The sequence below is a fragment of the Schistocerca piceifrons genome, unplaced genomic scaffold (assembly GCF_021461385.2).
Source record: "Schistocerca piceifrons isolate TAMUIC-IGC-003096 unplaced genomic scaffold, iqSchPice1.1 HiC_scaffold_656, whole genome shotgun sequence".
In the NCBI taxonomy this organism is placed as follows: domain Eukaryota; kingdom Metazoa; phylum Arthropoda; class Insecta; order Orthoptera; family Acrididae; genus Schistocerca; species Schistocerca piceifrons.
The window spans coordinates 1-15,924 of record NW_025728901.1 but is presented as its reverse complement, the minus strand read 5'-3'; the positions used below and the strand labels follow the sequence as shown (position 1 = coordinate 15,924).

General features: G+C 55.0%; 37 non-coding genes across 37 annotated transcripts; 30 read left to right on the top strand and 7 right to left on the bottom strand.

Moving 5' to 3' along the window:
* The first annotated feature begins 124 nt into the window (after nt 1-124).
* Nucleotides 125-197, top strand: Trnam-cau. The gene has a single exon. It is a non-coding gene; the product is annotated as a tRNA-Met (tRNA).
* A 303-nt stretch (nt 198-500) lies between these two features.
* Trnae-uuc lies at nt 501-572 on the top strand. The gene has a single exon. It is a non-coding gene; the product is annotated as a tRNA-Glu (tRNA).
* A 198-nt stretch (nt 573-770) lies between these two features.
* Trnai-aau lies at nt 771-844 on the top strand. Its single transcript has one exon. It is a non-coding gene; the product is annotated as a tRNA-Ile (tRNA).
* A 591-nt stretch (nt 845-1,435) lies between these two features.
* Nucleotides 1,436-1,507, bottom strand: Trnag-ucc. Its single transcript has one exon. It is a non-coding gene; the product is annotated as a tRNA-Gly (tRNA).
* A 347-nt stretch (nt 1,508-1,854) lies between these two features.
* Trnag-gcc lies at nt 1,855-1,925 on the top strand. Its single transcript has one exon. It is a non-coding gene; the product is annotated as a tRNA-Gly (tRNA).
* A 381-nt stretch (nt 1,926-2,306) lies between these two features.
* Nucleotides 2,307-2,379, top strand: Trnam-cau. Its single transcript has one exon. It is a non-coding gene; the product is annotated as a tRNA-Met (tRNA).
* A 303-nt stretch (nt 2,380-2,682) lies between these two features.
* On the top strand, nt 2,683-2,754 carry Trnae-uuc. Its single transcript has one exon. It is a non-coding gene; the product is annotated as a tRNA-Glu (tRNA).
* Nucleotides 2,755-2,952: 198 nt separating this feature from the next.
* Nucleotides 2,953-3,026, top strand: Trnai-aau. Its single transcript has one exon. It is a non-coding gene; the product is annotated as a tRNA-Ile (tRNA).
* A 593-nt stretch (nt 3,027-3,619) lies between these two features.
* Trnag-ucc lies at nt 3,620-3,691 on the bottom strand. The gene has a single exon. It is a non-coding gene; the product is annotated as a tRNA-Gly (tRNA).
* Nucleotides 3,692-4,038: 347 nt separating this feature from the next.
* Trnag-gcc lies at nt 4,039-4,109 on the top strand. Its single transcript has one exon. It is a non-coding gene; the product is annotated as a tRNA-Gly (tRNA).
* A 381-nt stretch (nt 4,110-4,490) lies between these two features.
* On the top strand, nt 4,491-4,563 carry Trnam-cau. The gene has a single exon. It is a non-coding gene; the product is annotated as a tRNA-Met (tRNA).
* Nucleotides 4,564-4,866: 303 nt separating this feature from the next.
* On the top strand, nt 4,867-4,938 carry Trnae-uuc. The gene has a single exon. It is a non-coding gene; the product is annotated as a tRNA-Glu (tRNA).
* A 198-nt stretch (nt 4,939-5,136) lies between these two features.
* On the top strand, nt 5,137-5,210 carry Trnai-aau. The gene has a single exon. It is a non-coding gene; the product is annotated as a tRNA-Ile (tRNA).
* Nucleotides 5,211-5,803: 593 nt separating this feature from the next.
* Nucleotides 5,804-5,875, bottom strand: Trnag-ucc. Its single transcript has one exon. It is a non-coding gene; the product is annotated as a tRNA-Gly (tRNA).
* A 347-nt stretch (nt 5,876-6,222) lies between these two features.
* On the top strand, nt 6,223-6,293 carry Trnag-gcc. Its single transcript has one exon. It is a non-coding gene; the product is annotated as a tRNA-Gly (tRNA).
* A 381-nt stretch (nt 6,294-6,674) lies between these two features.
* On the top strand, nt 6,675-6,747 carry Trnam-cau. The gene has a single exon. It is a non-coding gene; the product is annotated as a tRNA-Met (tRNA).
* A 303-nt stretch (nt 6,748-7,050) lies between these two features.
* On the top strand, nt 7,051-7,122 carry Trnae-uuc. The gene has a single exon. It is a non-coding gene; the product is annotated as a tRNA-Glu (tRNA).
* Nucleotides 7,123-7,320: 198 nt separating this feature from the next.
* Trnai-aau lies at nt 7,321-7,394 on the top strand. The gene has a single exon. It is a non-coding gene; the product is annotated as a tRNA-Ile (tRNA).
* Nucleotides 7,395-7,985: 591 nt separating this feature from the next.
* Nucleotides 7,986-8,057, bottom strand: Trnag-ucc. The gene has a single exon. It is a non-coding gene; the product is annotated as a tRNA-Gly (tRNA).
* Nucleotides 8,058-8,404: 347 nt separating this feature from the next.
* Trnag-gcc lies at nt 8,405-8,475 on the top strand. Its single transcript has one exon. It is a non-coding gene; the product is annotated as a tRNA-Gly (tRNA).
* Nucleotides 8,476-8,856: 381 nt separating this feature from the next.
* Trnam-cau lies at nt 8,857-8,929 on the top strand. Its single transcript has one exon. It is a non-coding gene; the product is annotated as a tRNA-Met (tRNA).
* A 303-nt stretch (nt 8,930-9,232) lies between these two features.
* Trnae-uuc lies at nt 9,233-9,304 on the top strand. Its single transcript has one exon. It is a non-coding gene; the product is annotated as a tRNA-Glu (tRNA).
* A 198-nt stretch (nt 9,305-9,502) lies between these two features.
* Trnai-aau lies at nt 9,503-9,576 on the top strand. Its single transcript has one exon. It is a non-coding gene; the product is annotated as a tRNA-Ile (tRNA).
* A 591-nt stretch (nt 9,577-10,167) lies between these two features.
* Trnag-ucc lies at nt 10,168-10,239 on the bottom strand. The gene has a single exon. It is a non-coding gene; the product is annotated as a tRNA-Gly (tRNA).
* A 347-nt stretch (nt 10,240-10,586) lies between these two features.
* Trnag-gcc lies at nt 10,587-10,657 on the top strand. The gene has a single exon. It is a non-coding gene; the product is annotated as a tRNA-Gly (tRNA).
* Nucleotides 10,658-11,038: 381 nt separating this feature from the next.
* Nucleotides 11,039-11,111, top strand: Trnam-cau. The gene has a single exon. It is a non-coding gene; the product is annotated as a tRNA-Met (tRNA).
* Nucleotides 11,112-11,414: 303 nt separating this feature from the next.
* Nucleotides 11,415-11,486, top strand: Trnae-uuc. The gene has a single exon. It is a non-coding gene; the product is annotated as a tRNA-Glu (tRNA).
* Nucleotides 11,487-11,684: 198 nt separating this feature from the next.
* Trnai-aau lies at nt 11,685-11,758 on the top strand. Its single transcript has one exon. It is a non-coding gene; the product is annotated as a tRNA-Ile (tRNA).
* A 593-nt stretch (nt 11,759-12,351) lies between these two features.
* Trnag-ucc lies at nt 12,352-12,423 on the bottom strand. The gene has a single exon. It is a non-coding gene; the product is annotated as a tRNA-Gly (tRNA).
* A 347-nt stretch (nt 12,424-12,770) lies between these two features.
* Trnag-gcc lies at nt 12,771-12,841 on the top strand. The gene has a single exon. It is a non-coding gene; the product is annotated as a tRNA-Gly (tRNA).
* Nucleotides 12,842-13,222: 381 nt separating this feature from the next.
* Trnam-cau lies at nt 13,223-13,295 on the top strand. Its single transcript has one exon. It is a non-coding gene; the product is annotated as a tRNA-Met (tRNA).
* A 303-nt stretch (nt 13,296-13,598) lies between these two features.
* On the top strand, nt 13,599-13,670 carry Trnae-uuc. Its single transcript has one exon. It is a non-coding gene; the product is annotated as a tRNA-Glu (tRNA).
* A 198-nt stretch (nt 13,671-13,868) lies between these two features.
* Trnai-aau lies at nt 13,869-13,942 on the top strand. The gene has a single exon. It is a non-coding gene; the product is annotated as a tRNA-Ile (tRNA).
* A 591-nt stretch (nt 13,943-14,533) lies between these two features.
* Nucleotides 14,534-14,605, bottom strand: Trnag-ucc. The gene has a single exon. It is a non-coding gene; the product is annotated as a tRNA-Gly (tRNA).
* Nucleotides 14,606-14,952: 347 nt separating this feature from the next.
* On the top strand, nt 14,953-15,023 carry Trnag-gcc. The gene has a single exon. It is a non-coding gene; the product is annotated as a tRNA-Gly (tRNA).
* Nucleotides 15,024-15,401: 378 nt separating this feature from the next.
* Nucleotides 15,402-15,474, top strand: Trnam-cau. The gene has a single exon. It is a non-coding gene; the product is annotated as a tRNA-Met (tRNA).
* Nucleotides 15,475-15,777: 303 nt separating this feature from the next.
* Trnae-uuc lies at nt 15,778-15,849 on the top strand. Its single transcript has one exon. It is a non-coding gene; the product is annotated as a tRNA-Glu (tRNA).
* The last annotated feature ends 75 nt before the right edge of the window (nt 15,850-15,924 follow it).

The following is a 15,924-nucleotide window of genomic DNA, read 5'->3' as shown; positions in this document are numbered from 1 at the left end:
CGCAATCAACTGGGCCGGCAGTGCACGTGTAGCAACAGAACACGTTATCCAGGAAGTACAGTGTCTCTACGTCTAATATTGGGTAAGGTGTTTACCCAGTTTCCAGGACAAGCGGTGCACCCGTGCCTCGGTAGCGCAGTAGGCAGCGCGTAAGTCTCATAATCTTAAGGTCGTGAGTTCGATCCTCACCCGGGGCATTTAATTTTCTGTGACATGGTGGTGCTGTTGCTAGGGCGCCAACGTATTTCTTGTTTGTTATCCACAGCGTTTCAACGCTTCAGCGGGAAAATGTTTACTTCCTGTTATTGCTACTTACAGCTTCCCTTTTCCTCTTCTCCCAGCAGAGCATGAAGCCAAAAGCATTGCTCTGCGACGTTTGAGGTGCGCGCCTTGCCAGTCAGTATGTGCACAGATGCTCGCAAAGAGAGGGGGGCGCCGACGCGGCACTCGACACGAAATGCGACAAGCGACCGTACGAACGGTCGAACGAAACGGCCACATCCGGTGTGGTCTAGTGGCTAGGATACCTGGCTTTCACCCAGGAGGCCCGGGTTCGATTCCCGGTACCGGAACGGAATTTTTTCCACACGAATCGTGACAAGTTTGAGCTGTCCGAGCGGCCGTTTCCCGTCCTGCTCGCAATATAGCTACTGTTTCGTGACCGTCAGCAGAATATAGACTAGGGAAGCAGACACACGACGACCATAGAAATGGTGTGCGGCTTCATGCCACCTGTTTCCAGCGTAGGGCTGAGCAACTGCATCTGCCGAGGCCCGTTAGCTCAGTTGGTTAGAGCGTCGTGCTAATAACGCGAAGGTCGTGGGTTCGATCCCCCCACGGGCCACTACTCTTTTCCTACTACGAAAAGGCGGCGCCGATTTCAGCTGGCGAGTGTGGTGACCAAAAGATCATCACCCTGCGTGGAAGTTGATAGAGGATCCGAACCCGACTCGTCGGGGAGCGCTACAGCATTCACTCGGCAATGGCCATAATATCTTGAATACACTGGTTCTCAACCGATAAAGAGAAAATGAAAGAAAATGTCCGATTGCCGATGCGTAACAACTTTGGCCCTTGTCAGTACTTGGGCGGGTGAGCGCATGGGAACACAGGGCGCTATTGGCACTTTTACTTCCTATTTTTGTTTCTCCTTTCTTTTCGGAGCTACAGCCCGATTCGGTCAGGGAGACGCCACCGTGAAATGAAGGGGGCGTGCTGTGTGTCCATCGCCTCGCCTCTCCTTACCTCTCTCAGTCGTTTCTCGTGCTTGTCGTTTTGATATAGGCCGATTTGAGAGCGTCAGCTCGCGTCAGCCGAGCAAAGTCGAGACAAGTCGAGACACACTAAGGGCTGGTATGCAGCGAGTAAGAGGGCGAAAAAACAATAATTTAAGAGCGCGTGGCAAAAGTACTCATACGCGAAATTAAAAGCCTGCTGCGGTGGCCGGGAATCGAACCCGGATCAACTGCTTGGAACGCAACTATGCTGACCATTACACCACCACCGCACAAGCGAGCGCCGCGCGTCCGCGCTGTGTCGGCTTCCCGCCAGTCGGCAGCGGCCGAAGGTGATCGTACCTGGCAGGCGCATTTCGAGGCAGGCTAGGGGAGCACATCCAGACGCATTCGGACAGCGTATCCGCGCACATTTCGCATCCTTTGGCAAGAGTTGGGCGCCGGCAACGCAAGAGTACGCAGAGTACCGCGTTCTGGCGGCATTTTTAAGCAGAGCAGTGCAGTGCAGGATTCAGCGTCTGCAGCATCTTTTCCACAGAATGCTACGGCGCTTGACGGCAGTCCCACTTTCCCTTGAGACATCTGCTCGGCAAGCAGCGTCAAGTTACCGCTGGCCCGAGCATCGGTGGTTCAGTGGTAGAATGCTCGCCTGCCACGCGGGCGGCCCGGGTTCGATTCCCGGCCGATGCATCATTTTGCTTTTCCCGCGATAATGCTGCCGCGTGGCTTGAGCGCTTGAGATGCACGATCCACAAGAATGTGTAGCTGGATTTCCCTTGAGAAGGACCGAGAACGCAGCACTCGCGGGTCCCCACTAGGACGCTCGCATCATGTTCTACAGACTAGCGTCGGCCTGGCCTCACAAGTTGCTGGGTCCGGGTGCCTCCGAGGCACTGAACTTCAACGACAAGGAGTGCTGCCTATCGTTGCAACAGCTGCAGCAGCACCGCAATCAACTGGGCCGGCAGTGCACGTGTAGCAACAGAACACGTTATCCAGGAAGTACAGTGTCTCTACGTCTAATATTGGGTAAGGTGTTTACCCAGTTTCCAGGACAAGCGGTGCACCCGTGCCTCGGTAGCGCAGTAGGCAGCGCGTAAGTCTCATAATCTTAAGGTCGTGAGTTCGATCCTCACCCGGGGCATTTAATTTTCTGTGACATGGTGGTGCTGTTGCTAGGGCGCCAACGTATTTCTTGTTTGTTATCCACAGCGTTTCAACGCTTCAGCGGGAAAATGTTTACTTCCTGTTATTGCTACTTACAGCTTCCCTTTTCCTCTTCTCCCAGCAGAGCATGAAGCCAAAAGCATTGCTCTGCGACGTTTGAGGTGCGCGCCTTGCCAGTCAGTATGTGCACAGATGCTCGCAAAGAGAGGGGGGCGCCGACGCGGCACTCGACACGAAATGCGACAAGCGACCGTACGAACGGTCGAACGAAACGGCCACATCCGGTGTGGTCTAGTGGCTAGGATACCTGGCTTTCACCCAGGAGGCCCGGGTTCGATTCCCGGTACCGGAACGGAATTTTTTCCACACGAATCGTGACAAGTTTGAGCTGTCCGAGCGGCCGTTTCCCGTCCTGCTCGCAATATAGCTACTGTTTCGTGACCGTCAGCAGAATATAGACTAGGGAAGCAGACACACGACGACCATAGAAATGGTGTGCGGCTTCATGCCACCTGTTTCCAGCGTAGGGCTGAGCAACTGCATCTGCCGAGGCCCGTTAGCTCAGTTGGTTAGAGCGTCGTGCTAATAACGCGAAGGTCGTGGGTTCGATCCCCCCACGGGCCACTACTCTTTTCCTACTACGAAAAGGCGGCGCCGATTTCAGCTGGCGAGTGTGGTGACCAAAAGATCATCACCCTGCGTGGAAGTTGATAGAGGATCCGAACCCGACTCGTCGGGGAGCGCTACAGCATTCACTCGGCAATGGCCATAATATCTTGAATACACTGGTTCTCAACCGATAAAGAGAAAATGAAAGAAAATGTCCGATTGCCGATGCGTAACAACTTTGGCCCTTGTCAGTACTTGGGCGGGTGAGCGCATGGGAACACAGGGCGCTATTGGCACTTTTACTTCCTATTTTTGTTTCTCCTTTCTTTTCGGAGCTACAGCCCGATTCGGTCAGGGAGACGCCACCGTGAAATGAAGGGGGCGTGCTGTGTGTCCATCGCCTCGCCTCTCCTTACCTCTCTCAGTCGTTTCTCGTGCTTGTCGTTTTGATATAGGCCGATTTGAGAGCGTCAGCTCTCGCGTCAGCCGAGCAAAGTCGAGACAAGTCGAGACACACTAAGGGCTGGTATGCAGCGAGTAAGAGGGCGAAAAAACAATAATTTAAGAGCGCGTGGCAAAAGTACTCATACGCGAAATTAAAAGCCTGCTGCGGTGGCCGGGAATCGAACCCGGATCAACTGCTTGGAACGCAACTATGCTGACCATTACACCACCACCGCACAAGCGAGCGCCGCGCGTCCGCGCTGTGTCGGCTTCCCGCCAGTCGGCAGCGGCCGAAGGTGATCGTACCTGGCAGGCGCATTTCGAGGCAGGCTAGGGGAGCACATCCAGACGCATTCGGACAGCGTATCCGCGCACATTTCGCATCCTTTGGCAAGAGTTGGGCGCCGGCAACGCAAGAGTACGCAGAGGACCGCGTTCTGGCGGCATTTTTAAGCAGAGCAGTGCAGTGCAGGATTCAGCGTCTGCAGCATCTTTTCCACAGAATGCTACGGCGCTTGACGGCAGTCCCACTTTCCCTTGAGACATCTGCTCGGCAAGCAGCGTCAAGTTACCGCTGGCCCGAGCATCGGTGGTTCAGTGGTAGAATGCTCGCCTGCCACGCGGGCGGCCCGGGTTCGATTCCCGGCCGATGCATCATTTTGCTTTTCCCGCGATAATGCTGCCGCGTGGCTTGAGCGCTTGAGATGCACGATCCACAAGAATGTGTAGCTGGATTTCCCTTGAGAAGGACCGAGAACGCAGCACTCGCGGGTCCCCACTAGGACGCTCGCATCATGTTCTACAGACTAGCGTCGGCCTGGCCTCACAAGTTGCTGGGTCCGGGTGCCTCCGAGGCACTGAACTTCAACGACAAGGAGTGCTGCCTATCGTTGCAACAGCTGCAGCAGCACCGCAATCAACTGGGCCGGCAGTGCACGTGTAGCAACAGAACACGTTATCCAGGAAGTACAGTGTCTCTACGTCTAATATTGGGTAAGGTGTTTACCCAGTTTCCAGGACAAGCGGTGCACCCGTGCCTCGGTAGCGCAGTAGGCAGCGCGTAAGTCTCATAATCTTAAGGTCGTGAGTTCGATCCTCACCCGGGGCATTTAATTTTCTGTGACATGGTGGTGCTGTTGCTAGGGCGCCAACGTATTTCTTGTTTGTTATCCACAGCGTTTCAACGCTTCAGCGGGAAAATGTTTACTTCCTGTTATTGCTACTTACAGCTTCCCTTTTCCTCTTCTCCCAGCAGAGCATGAAGCCAAAAGCATTGCTCTGCGACGTTTGAGGTGCGCGCCTTGCCAGTCAGTATGTGCACAGATGCTCGCAAAGAGAGGGGGGCGCCGACGCGGCACTCGACACGAAATGCGACAAGCGACCGTACGAACGGTCGAACGAAACGGCCACATCCGGTGTGGTCTAGTGGCTAGGATACCTGGCTTTCACCCAGGAGGCCCGGGTTCGATTCCCGGTACCGGAACGGAATTTTTTCCACACGAATCGTGACAAGTTTGAGCTGTCCGAGCGGCCGTTTCCCGTCCTGCTCGCAATATAGCTACTGTTTCGTGACCGTCAGCAGAATATAGACTAGGGAAGCAGACACACGACGACCATAGAAATGGTGTGCGGCTTCATGCCACCTGTTTCCAGCGTAGGGCTGAGCAACTGCATCTGCCGAGGCCCGTTAGCTCAGTTGGTTAGAGCGTCGTGCTAATAACGCGAAGGTCGTGGGTTCGATCCCCCCACGGGCCACTACTCTTTTCCTACTACGAAAAGGCGGCGCCGATTTCAGCTGGCGAGTGTGGTGACCAAAAGATCATCACCCTGCGTGGAAGTTGATAGAGGATCCGAACCCGACTCGTCGGGGAGCGCTACAGCATTCACTCGGCAATGGCCATAATATCTTGAATACACTGGTTCTCAACCGATAAAGAGAAAATGAAAGAAAATGTCCGATTGCCGATGCGTAACAACTTTGGCCCTTGTCAGTACTTGGGCGGGTGAGCGCATGGGAACACAGGGCGCTATTGGCACTTTTACTTCCTATTTTTGTTTCTCCTTTCTTTTCGGAGCTACAGCCCGATTCGGTCAGGGAGACGCCACCGTGAAATGAAGGGGGCGTGCTGTGTGTCCATCGCCTCGCCTCTCCTTACCTCTCTCAGTCGTTTCTCGTGCTTGTCGTTTTGATATAGGCCGATTTGAGAGCGTCAGCTCTCGCGTCAGCCGAGCAAAGTCGAGACAAGTCGAGACACACTAAGGGCTGGTATGCAGCGAGTAAGAGGGCGAAAAAACAATAATTTAAGAGCGCGTGGCAAAAGTACTCATACGCGAAATTAAAAGCCTGCTGCGGTGGCCGGGAATCGAACCCGGATCAACTGCTTGGAACGCAACTATGCTGACCATTACACCACCACCGCACAAGCGAGCGCCGCGCGTCCGCGCTGTGTCGGCTTCCCGCCAGTCGGCAGCGGCCGAAGGTGATCGTACCTGGCAGGCGCATTTCGAGGCAGGCTAGGGGAGCACATCCAGACGCATTCGGACAGCGTATCCGCGCACATTTCGCATCCTTTGGCAAGAGTTGGGCGCCGGCAACGCAAGAGTACGCAGAGGACCGCGTTCTGGCGGCATTTTTAAGCAGAGCAGTGCAGTGCAGGATTCAGCGTCTGCAGCATCTTTTCCACAGAATGCTACGGCGCTTGACGGCAGTCCCACTTTCCCTTGAGACATCTGCTCGGCAAGCAGCGTCAAGTTACCGCTGGCCCGAGCATCGGTGGTTCAGTGGTAGAATGCTCGCCTGCCACGCGGGCGGCCCGGGTTCGATTCCCGGCCGATGCATCATTTTGCTTTTCCCGCGATAATGCTGCCGCGTGGCTTGAGCGCTTGAGATGCACGATCCACAAGAATGTGTAGCTGGATTTCCCTTGAGAAGGACCGAGAACGCAGCACTCGCGGGTCCCCACTAGGACGCTCGCATCATGTTCTACAGACTAGCGTCGGCCTGGCCTCACAAGTTGCTGGGTCCGGGTGCCTCCGAGGCACTGAACTTCAACGACAAGGAGTGCTGCCTATCGTTGCAACAGCTGCAGCAGCACCGCAATCAACTGGGCCGGCAGTGCACGTGTAGCAACAGAACACGTTATCCAGGAAGTACAGTGTCTCTACGTCTAATATTGGGTAAGGTGTTTACCCAGTTTCCAGGACAAGCGGTGCACCCGTGCCTCGGTAGCGCAGTAGGCAGCGCGTAAGTCTCATAATCTTAAGGTCGTGAGTTCGATCCTCACCCGGGGCATTTAATTTTCTGTGACATGGTGGTGCTGTTGCTAGGGCGCCAACGTATTTCTTGTTTGTTATCCACAGCGTTTCAACGCTTCAGCGGGAAAATGTTTACTTCCTGTTATTGCTACTTACAGCTTCCCTTTTCCTCTTCTCCCAGCAGAGCATGAAGCCAAAAGCATTGCTCTGCGACGTTTGAGGTGCGCGCCTTGCCAGTCAGTATGTGCACAGATGCTCGCAAAGAGAGGGGGGCGCCGACGCGGCACTCGACACGAAATGCGACAAGCGACCGTACGAACGGTCGAACGAAACGGCCACATCCGGTGTGGTCTAGTGGCTAGGATACCTGGCTTTCACCCAGGAGGCCCGGGTTCGATTCCCGGTACCGGAACGGAATTTTTTCCACACGAATCGTGACAAGTTTGAGCTGTCCGAGCGGCCGTTTCCCGTCCTGCTCGCAATATAGCTACTGTTTCGTGACCGTCAGCAGAATATAGACTAGGGAAGCAGACACACGACGACCATAGAAATGGTGTGCGGCTTCATGCCACCTGTTTCCAGCGTAGGGCTGAGCAACTGCATCTGCCGAGGCCCGTTAGCTCAGTTGGTTAGAGCGTCGTGCTAATAACGCGAAGGTCGTGGGTTCGATCCCCCCACGGGCCACTACTCTTTTCCTACTACGAAAAGGCGGCGCCGATTTCAGCTGGCGAGTGTGGTGACCAAAAGATCATCACCCTGCGTGGAAGTTGATAGAGGATCCGAACCCGACTCGTCGGGGAGCGCTACAGCATTCACTCGGCAATGGCCATAATATCTAGAATACACTGGTTCTCAACCGATAAAGAGAAAATGAAAGAAAATGTCCGATTGCCGATGCGTAACAACTTTGGCCCTTGTCAGTACTTGGGCGGGTGAGCGCATGGGAACACAGGGCGCTATTGGCACTTTTACTTCCTATTTTTGTTTCTCCTTTCTTTTCGGAGCTACAGCCCGATTCGGTCAGGGAGACGCCACCGTGAAATGAAGGGGGCGTGCTGTGTGTCCATCGCCTCGCCTCTCCTTACCTCTCTCAGTCGTTTCTCGTGCTTGTCGTTTTGATATAGGCCGATTTGAGAGCGTCAGCTCGCGTCAGCCGAGCAAAGTCGAGACAAGTCGAGACACACTAAGGGCTGGTATGCAGCGAGTAAGAGGGCGAAAAAACAATAATTTAAGAGCGCGTGGCAAAAGTACTCATACGCGAAATTAAAAGCCTGCTGCGGTGGCCGGGAATCGAACCCGGATCAACTGCTTGGAACGCAACTATGCTGACCATTACACCACCACCGCACAAGCGAGCGCCGCGCGTCCGCGCTGTGTCGGCTTCCCGCCAGTCGGCAGCGGCCGAAGGTGATCGTACCTGGCAGGCGCATTTCGAGGCAGGCTAGGGGAGCACATCCAGACGCATTCGGACAGCGTATCCGCGCACATTTCGCATCCTTTGGCAAGAGTTGGGCGCCGGCAACGCAAGAGTACGCAGAGTACCGCGTTCTGGCGGCATTTTTAAGCAGAGCAGTGCAGTGCAGGATTCAGCGTCTGCAGCATCTTTTCCACAGAATGCTACGGCGCTTGACGGCAGTCCCACTTTCCCTTGAGACATCTGCTCGGCAAGCAGCGTCAAGTTACCGCTGGCCCGAGCATCGGTGGTTCAGTGGTAGAATGCTCGCCTGCCACGCGGGCGGCCCGGGTTCGATTCCCGGCCGATGCATCATTTTGCTTTTCCCGCGATAATGCTGCCGCGTGGCTTGAGCGCTTGAGATGCACGATCCACAAGAATGTGTAGCTGGATTTCCCTTGAGAAGGACCGAGAACGCAGCACTCGCGGGTCCCCACTAGGACGCTCGCATCATGTTCTACAGACTAGCGTCGGCCTGGCCTCACAAGTTGCTGGGTCCGGGTGCCTCCGAGGCACTGAACTTCAACGACAAGGAGTGCTGCCTATCGTTGCAACAGCTGCAGCAGCACCGCAATCAACTGGGCCGGCAGTGCACGTGTAGCAACAGAACACGTTATCCAGGAAGTACAGTGTCTCTACGTCTAATATTGGGTAAGGTGTTTACCCAGTTTCCAGGACAAGCGGTGCACCCGTGCCTCGGTAGCGCAGTAGGCAGCGCGTAAGTCTCATAATCTTAAGGTCGTGAGTTCGATCCTCACCCGGGGCATTTAATTTTCTGTGACATGGTGGTGCTGTTGCTAGGGCGCCAACGTATTTCTTGTTTGTTATCCACAGCGTTTCAACGCTTCAGCGGGAAAATGTTTACTTCCTGTTATTGCTACTTACAGCTTCCCTTTTCCTCTTCTCCCAGCAGAGCATGAAGCCAAAAGCATTGCTCTGCGACGTTTGAGGTGCGCGCCTTGCCAGTCAGTATGTGCACAGATGCTCGCAAAGAGAGGGGGGCGCCGACGCGGCACTCGACACGAAATGCGACAAGCGACCGTACGAACGGTCGAACGAAACGGCCACATCCGGTGTGGTCTAGTGGCTAGGATACCTGGCTTTCACCCAGGAGGCCCGGGTTCGATTCCCGGTACCGGAACGGAATTTTTTCCACACGAATCGTGACAAGTTTGAGCTGTCCGAGCGGCCGTTTCCCGTCCTGCTCGCAATATAGCTACTGTTTCGTGACCGTCAGCAGAATATAGACTAGGGAAGCAGACACACGACGACCATAGAAATGGTGTGCGGCTTCATGCCACCTGTTTCCAGCGTAGGGCTGAGCAACTGCATCTGCCGAGGCCCGTTAGCTCAGTTGGTTAGAGCGTCGTGCTAATAACGCGAAGGTCGTGGGTTCGATCCCCCCACGGGCCACTACTCTTTTCCTACTACGAAAAGGCGGCGCCGATTTCAGCTGGCGAGTGTGGTGACCAAAAGATCATCACCCTGCGTGGAAGTTGATAGAGGATCCGAACCCGACTCGTCGGGGAGCGCTACAGCATTCACTCGGCAATGGCCATAATATCTTGAATACACTGGTTCTCAACCGATAAAGAGAAAATGAAAGAAAATGTCCGATTGCCGATGCGTAACAACTTTGGCCCTTGTCAGTACTTGGGCGGGTGAGCGCATGGGAACACAGGGCGCTATTGGCACTTTTACTTCCTATTTTTGTTTCTCCTTTCTTTTCGGAGCTACAGCCCGATTCGGTCAGGGAGACGCCACCGTGAAATGAAGGGGGCGTGCTGTGTGTCCATCGCCTCGCCTCTCCTTACCTCTCTCAGTCGTTTCTCGTGCTTGTCGTTTTGATATAGGCCGATTTGAGAGCGTCAGCTCGCGTCAGCCGAGCAAAGTCGAGACAAGTCGAGACACACTAAGGGCTGGTATGCAGCGAGTAAGAGGGCGAAAAAACAATAATTTAAGAGCGCGTGGCAAAAGTACTCATACGCGAAATTAAAAGCCTGCTGCGGTGGCCGGGAATCGAACCCGGATCAACTGCTTGGAACGCAACTATGCTGACCATTACACCACCACCGCACAAGCGAGCGCCGCGCGTCCGCGCTGTGTCGGCTTCCCGCCAGTCGGCAGCGGCCGAAGGTGATCGTACCTGGCAGGCGCATTTCGAGGCAGGCTAGGGGAGCACATCCAGACGCATTCGGACAGCGTATCCGCGCACATTTCGCATCCTTTGGCAAGAGTTGGGCGCCGGCAACGCAAGAGTACGCAGAGTACCGCGTTCTGGCGGCATTTTTAAGCAGAGCAGTGCAGTGCAGGATTCAGCGTCTGCAGCATCTTTTCCACAGAATGCTACGGCGCTTGACGGCAGTCCCACTTTCCCTTGAGACATCTGCTCGGCAAGCAGCGTCAAGTTACCGCTGGCCCGAGCATCGGTGGTTCAGTGGTAGAATGCTCGCCTGCCACGCGGGCGGCCCGGGTTCGATTCCCGGCCGATGCATCATTTTGCTTTTCCCGCGATAATGCTGCCGCGTGGCTTGAGCGCTTGAGATGCACGATCCACAAGAATGTGTAGCTGGATTTCCCTTGAGAAGGACCGAGAACGCAGCACTCGCGGGTCCCCACTAGGACGCTCGCATCATGTTCTACAGACTAGCGTCGGCCTGGCCTCACAAGTTGCTGGGTCCGGGTGCCTCCGAGGCACTGAACTTCAACGACAAGGAGTGCTGCCTATCGTTGCAACAGCTGCAGCAGCACCGCAATCAACTGGGCCGGCAGTGCACGTGTAGCAACAGAACACGTTATCCAGGAAGTACAGTGTCTCTACGTCTAATATTGGGTAAGGTGTTTACCCAGTTTCCAGGACAAGCGGTGCACCCGTGCCTCGGTAGCGCAGTAGGCAGCGCGTAAGTCTCATAATCTTAAGGTCGTGAGTTCGATCCTCACCCGGGGCATTTAATTTTCTGTGACATGGTGGTGCTGTTGCTAGGGCGCCAACGTATTTCTTGTTTGTTATCCACAGCGTTTCAACGCTTCAGCGGGAAAATGTTTACTTCCTGTTATTGCTACTTACAGCTTCCCTTTTCCTCTTCTCCCAGCAGAGCATGAAGCCAAAAGCATTGCTCTGCGACGTTTGAGGTGCGCGCCTTGCCAGTCAGTATGTGCACAGATGCTCGCAAAGAGAGGGGGGCGCCGACGCGGCACTCGACACGAAATGCGACAAGCGACCGTACGAACGGTCGAACGAAACGGCCACATCCGGTGTGGTCTAGTGGCTAGGATACCTGGCTTTCACCCAGGAGGCCCGGGTTCGATTCCCGGTACCGGAACGGAATTTTTTCCACACGAATCGTGACAAGTTTGAGCTGTCCGAGCGGCCGTTTCCCGTCCTGCTCGCAATATAGCTACTGTTTCGTGACCGTCAGCAGAATATAGACTAGGGAAGCAGACACACGACGACCATAGAAATGGTGTGCGGCTTCATGCCACCTGTTTCCAGCGTAGGGCTGAGCAACTGCATCTGCCGAGGCCCGTTAGCTCAGTTGGTTAGAGCGTCGTGCTAATAACGCGAAGGTCGTGGGTTCGATCCCCCCACGGGCCACTACTCTTTTCCTACTACGAAAAGGCGGCGCCGATTTCAGCTGGCGAGTGTGGTGACCAAAAGATCATCACCCTGCGTGGAAGTTGATAGAGGATCCGAACCCGACTCGTCGGGGAGCGCTACAGCATTCACTCGGCAATGGCCATAATATCTTGAATACACTGGTTCTCAACCGATAAAGAGAAAATGAAAGAAAATGTCCGATTGCCGATGCGTAACAACTTTGGCCCTTGTCAGTACTTGGGCGGGTGAGCGCATGGGAACACAGGGCGCTATTGGCACTTTTACTTCCTATTTTTGTTTCTCCTTTCTTTTCGGAGCTACAGCCCGATTCGGTCAGGGAGACGCCACCGTGAAATGAAGGGGGCGTGCTGTGTGTCCATCGCCTCGCCTCTCCTTACCTCTCTCAGTCGTTTCTCGTGCTTGTCGTTTTGATATAGGCCGATTTGAGAGCGTCAGCTCTCGCGTCAGCCGAGCAAAGTCGAGACAAGTCGAGACACACTAAGGGCTGGTATGCAGCGAGTAAGAGGGCGAAAAAACAATAATTTAAGAGCGCGTGGCAAAAGTACTCATACGCGAAATTAAAAGCCTGCTGCGGTGGCCGGGAATCGAACCCGGATCAACTGCTTGGAACGCAACTATGCTGACCATTACACCACCACCGCACAAGCGAGCGCCGCGCGTCCGCGCTGTGTCGGCTTCCCGCCAGTCGGCAGCGGCCGAAGGTGATCGTACCTGGCAGGCGCATTTCGAGGCAGGCTAGGGGAGCACATCCAGACGCATTCGGACAGCGTATCCGAGCACATTTCGCATCCTTTGGCAAGAGTTGGGCGCCGGCAACGCAAGAGTACGCAGAGGACCGCGTTCTGGCGGCATTTTTAAGCAGAGCAGTGCAGTGCAGGATTCAGCGTCTGCAGCATCTTTTCCACAGAATGCTACGGCGCTTGACGGCAGTCCCACTTTCCCTTGAGACATCTGCTCGGCAAGCAGCGTCAAGTTACCGCTGGCCCGAGCATCGGTGGTTCAGTGGTAGAATGCTCGCCTGCCACGCGGGCGGCCCGGGTTCGATTCCCGGCCGATGCATCATTTTGCTTTTCCCGCGATAATGCTGCCGCGTGGCTTGAGCGCTTGAGATGCACGATCCACAAGAATGTGTAGCTGGATTTCCCTTGAGAAGGACCGAGAACGCAGCACTCGCGGGTCCCCACTAGGACGCTCGCATCATGTTCTACAGACTAGCGTCGGCCTGGCCTCACAAGTTGCTGGGTCCGGGTGCCTCCGAGGCACTGAACTTCAACGACAAGGAGTGCTGCCTATCGTTGCAACAGCTGCAGCAGCACCGCAATCAACTGGGCCGGCAGTGCACGTGTAGCAACAGAACACGTTATCCAGGAAGTACAGTGTCTCTACGTCTAATATTGGGTAAGGTGTTTACCCAGTTTCCAGGACAAGCGGTGCACCCGTGCCTCGGTAGCGCAGTAGGCAGCGCGTAAGTCTCATAATCTTAAGGTCGTGAGTTCGATCCTCACCCGGGGCATTTAATTTTCTGTGACATGGTGGTGCTGTTGCTAGGGCGCCAACGTATTTCTTGTTTGTTATCCACAGCGTTTCAACGCTTCAGCGGGAAAATGTTTACTTCCTGTTATTGCTACTTACAGCTTCCCTTTTCCTCTTCTCCCAGCAGAGCATGAAGCCAAAAGCATTGCTCTGCGACGTTTGAGGTGCGCGCCTTGCCAGTCAGTATGTGCACAGATGCTCGCAAAGAGAGGGGGGCGCCGACGCGGCACTCGACACGAAATGCGACAAGCGACCGTACGAACGGTCGAACGAAACGGCCACATCCGGTGTGGTCTAGTGGCTAGGATACCTGGCTTTCACCCAGGAGGCCCGGGTTCGATTCCCGGTACCGGAACGGAATTTTTTCCACACGAATCGTGACAAGTTTGAGCTGTCCGAGCGGCCGTTTCCCGTCCTGCTCGCAATATAGCTACTGTTTCGTGACCGTCAGCAGAATATAGACTAGGGAAGCAGACACACGACGACCATAGAAATGGTGTGCGGCTTCATGCCACCTGTTTCCAGCGTAGGGCTGAGCAACTGCATCTGCCGAGGCCCGTTAGCTCAGTTGGTTAGAGCGTCGTGCTAATAACGCGAAGGTCGTGGGTTCGATCCCCCCACGGGCCACTACTCTTTTCCTACTACGAAAAGGCGGCGCCGATTTCAGCTGGCGAGTGTGGTGACCAAAAGATCATCACCCTGCGTGGAAGTTGATAGAGGATCCGAACCCGACTCGTCGGGGAGCGCTACAGCATTCACTCGGCAATGGCCATAATATCTTGAATACACTGGTTCTCAACCGATAAAGAGAAAATGAAAGAAAATGTCCGATTGCCGATGCGTAACAACTTTGGCCCTTGTCAGTACTTGGGCGGGTGAGCGCATGGGAACACAGGGCGCTATTGGCACTTTTACTTCCTATTTTTGTTTCTCCTTTCTTTTCGGAGCTACAGCCCGATTCGGTCAGGGAGACGCCACCGTGAAATGAAGGGGGCGTGCTGTGTGTCCATCGCCTCGCCTCTCCTTACCTCTCTCAGTCGTTTCTCGTGCTTGTCGTTTTGATATAGGCCGATTTGAGAGCGTCAGCTCGCGTCAGCCGAGCAAAGTCGAGACAAGTCGAGACACACTAAGGGCTGGTATGCAGCGAGTAAGAGGGCGAAAAAACAATAATTTAAGAGCGCGTGGCAAAAGTACTCATACGCGAAATTAAAAGCCTGCTGCGGTGGCCGGGAATCGAACCCGGATCAACTGCTTGGAACGCAACTATGCTGACCATTACACCACCACCGCACAAGCGAGCGCCGCGCGTCCGCGCTGTGTCGGCTTCCCGCCAGTCGGCAGCGGCCGAAGGTGATCGTACCTGGCAGGCGCATTTCGAGGCAGGCTAGGGGAGCACATCCAGACGCATTCGGACAGCGTATCCGCGCACATTTCGCATCCTTTGGCAAGAGTTGGGCGCCGGCAACGCAAGAGTACGCAGAGTACCGCGTTCTGGCGGCATTTTTAAGCAGAGCAGTGCAGTGCAGGATTCAGCGTCTGCAGCATCTTTTCCACAGAATGCTACGGCGCTTGACGGCAGTCCCACTTTCCCTTGAGACATCTGCTCGGCAAGCAGCGTCAAGTTACCGCTGGCCCGAGCATCGGTGGTTCAGTGGTAGAATGCTCGCCTGCCACGCGGGCGGCCCGGGTTCGATTCCCGGCCGATGCATCATTTTGCTTTTCCCGCGATAATGCTGCCGCGTGGCTTGAGCGCTTGAGATGCACGATCCACAAGAATGTGTAGCTGGATTTCCCTTGAGAAGGACCGAGAACGCAGCACTCGCGGGTCCCCACTAGACGCTCGCATCATGTTCTACAGACTAGCGTCGGCCTGGCCTCACAAGTTGCTGGGTCCGGGTGCCTCCGAGGCACTGAACTTCAACGACAAGGAGTGCTGCCTATCGTTGCAACAGCTGCAGCAGCACCGCAATCAACTGGGCCGGCAGTGCACGTGTAGCAACAGAACACGTTATCCAGGAAGTACAGTGTCTCTACGTCTAATATTGGGTAAGGTTTACCCAGTTTCCAGGACAAGCGGTGCACCCGTGCCTCGGTAGCGCAGTAGGCAGCGCGTAAGTCTCATAATCTTAAGGTCGTGAGTTCGATCCTCACCCGGGGCATTTAATTTTCTGTGACATGGTGGTGCTGTTGCTAGGGCGCCAACGTATTTCTTGTTTGTTATCCACAGCGTTTCAACGCTTCAGCGGGAAAATGTTTACTTCCTGTTATTGCTACTTACAGCTTCCCTTTTCCTCTTCTCCCAGCAGAGCATGAAGCCAAAAGCATTGCTCTGCGACGTTTGAGGTGCGCGCCTTGCCAGTCAGTATGTGCACAGATGCTCGCAAAGAGAGGGGGGCGCCGACGCGGCACTCGACACGAAATGCGACAAGCGACCGTACGAACGGTCGAACGAAACGGCCACATCCGGTGTGGTCTAGTGGCTAGGATACCTGGCTTTCACCCAGGAGGCCCGGGTTCGATTCCCGGTACCGGAACGGAATTTTTCCACACGAATCGTGACAAGTTTGAGCTGTCCGAGCGGCCGTTTCCCGTCCTGCTCGCAATATAGC